This window comes from Puntigrus tetrazona, chromosome 18 (assembly GCF_018831695.1).
Source record: "Puntigrus tetrazona isolate hp1 chromosome 18, ASM1883169v1, whole genome shotgun sequence".
Classification (NCBI taxonomy): domain Eukaryota; kingdom Metazoa; phylum Chordata; class Actinopteri; order Cypriniformes; family Cyprinidae; genus Puntigrus; species Puntigrus tetrazona.
The window spans coordinates 332,226-334,710 of NC_056716.1; the positions used below are offsets into that span (position 1 = coordinate 332,226).

General features: G+C 36.0%; 1 protein-coding gene across 1 annotated transcript in view; it reads left to right on the forward strand.

Annotated features, from left to right (window-relative positions):
• Window positions 1-1,257: 1,257 nt before the first annotated feature.
• Window positions 1,258-2,485, forward strand: part of LOC122362472 (ras-specific guanine nucleotide-releasing factor 1-like) — a 21,403-nt gene continuing 20,175 nt past the window's right edge. Inside the window, exon 1 of the mRNA XM_043263917.1 lies at window positions 1,258-1,386. The gene's annotated coding sequence lies outside the window, so the exon portion shown is untranslated. The remainder of the gene's footprint in view (window positions 1,387-2,485) is intronic.

Genomic DNA, 2,485 nt, shown 5'->3' on the forward strand with positions numbered 1-2,485 from the left:
TACTTCAAGTCAGTTCAGATCTATTGTGTTATATTGTGAATAATGATCAGACCCACTAGACCCTCTATAATGTTTCACATTTTTTGAAGAATTGATTGAAGTAAAGTGCTGAAACAACACTTTGAGAAGCTTTAAGTCTTTTGTTTGCGTGATAAGCTCTTTCGGAACCGTTCGGCAAATATATAGCTGTGCGTTCGTGTCCTCGATCTCTTGTGTCCTGCTTTCAGTGGGTCTCCACCGCATGAGACAAACAGCTGTGATGTAATTTAGCAGCGCTAAGGCGTCTTGAAGGTCTGCTGAGCAGCAGAAATGGAGGTTGTTGGGGATTCAGTGCTGAGGCCTGGCTTTCTGAAATGGAGAGAAACGGGTAGCACATACAGAGCCATAGCCACTAGTGCACAAAGGAGTTGCTAGGTAACAGGTAGCATACAGTTATGTAATGCGCCATGCTCCCAGTTTACATGTTTTATGGTATTCCTCTGGAGAACTGGAGCTATCTCAGGCACATCGAAGTTTCCCTTAGCGCATCCACTGAGACCCAGCAGATCTTTTCTGTGTTCTCTGAACTCTCCATGCACTCTTCAGTCAACAGTCCGAAAAATCACAAAGGTTGAAGCAAGCAGTTCCTTGTCTCTGTTGTTCCTGGCGAGGTAATGCACTGAATACTGTGTCATCTAGCATATGCAAAGGGTTTCCTCTTCTTTTTTTGTGTATGTGCAGATCTTTTTTACGGGAAAATCCATTGAAATGCCACATTCAAAAATGCATATGCGCAGAGACTTTTTGGTAATTATACATGTTTTTTATTTATTTGTGCCAATTGTCACCAGTTTCTTGGTCAATTCAGCCCAAATGTAGTTCAATTCACTGGTCCACACAGCGAAAGTTTTTTGTTTTACCTCGCTTTAATGGAAAAAATATATACGTTTAGCTATCATTAACACAATATAGGCCTAAACTCGTATCAAAATGTATCACCGTTTAAAAAAAAAAGGTAAACATTCATACTGAACACAAAATCAGCATATTACAATTACTTCGGAAGGATCATGTGACACTGAAGACTAATAATGCTGAACAAATTTGCTTATTCACAGGAATAAATCACATTTTAAAATATGTTAAATTAGAAATATTTTTACACACTGTTTCTTGTTTTCTTTTATCATATGTATTTAAACATGAACTCTTACTCATATTTCATCCACGAGTGTAGTAAATGGGATTCTTTGTGCAGCATTGTAGTTAATGCTTTTTTTTTATTGTGTCTGTTTTGCAGTATTATTTTACAGTTAGCTTCAACCATGAGAATCAGAAGGCTCTGGAGCTTCGTACAGAAGATGTTAAGGACTGCGATGAATGGGTGGCAGCAATATCACATGCCAGGTAAGTAAACCCTTTCAGTGAAATCACGTATACTTCAGTTATTAAATTGCAGAAATATTCATTTATGCGCATTTGCACCCAATTCCTGCAAGTTCAGTCTTTATTCCCGTGTTTTTTCCCACTTTTTACTTAAAGATGAGTTGATTTAGACAAGAACTCTCTTGCCTACAGAGAAAAGAAAACTGTATTTTCATAATATCCCATATTAGTTGGTGCTCTATATAATGATACATTCACACAGCTTGAATGTGAAGGGGGAAAATAAATAAAGAGGAGGATATTTTGCGGAGTGGACAGATTCCATGTCTCATTATCTATAATTAGCCTGAAGCTTGTTTAAGCAGTCTTGGATGTTGCAGAGGTTCTGTTGGGAATATTGTTTATTTTTAGTAATGAACATCGAATTTGAATTCTCTGTTGGGAACTAACAAACAAAGCACAACATGTTGTGCCTTTAATAACAAAGAGCCGTAATGCAGTCAAGGACAAATGTGCTTTTTGATATGGTTGCAGTCTATTCACGTTCATGTGAGAGTTAAGGCAAGAAGGGTTAACCTTGTTTATATACAATATACTGTTTCAAAAATATATGCAGTTGTTTTATGATGTGAAAGAATTGTGCGTTTTTGCACTGAAATTAAAAATGAAACAGATAATCTGATTAAATAATAGCTTTGACTTGTGGGTTTATTACTGTGATTCGTTTTTTTAAAGATTCTTGTATGAATACTCTGTCAGGATTTTCTATGAACCAAGACCTTCTTAGTTCTGAGAATCATGGTGGATGCAAATAATAGCATATTGCATTAGCACAAGGATGTCATTTCAGATTTGTAAATTTGCTGTGTAATTTATTTTGTACATATTATATTTTAAATACAATAGCAAAAAAGACTTAAAATACACTGCATGTTACAGTTAATGAAGCTAATTTCCCATCATCCTTTGTGTCAGCTTGTGTCAGCTATCACCAGCAGTGATATTTGCTGTTAGTTTCGATGGCACTAGCACTAAAAGGCACTACTAAGAGAAATGTACACTATTGTTCAATGTTGTTGTAGTTGTTTTTTGTTCGTTTTTGTTATTTCGTAAAGAATAA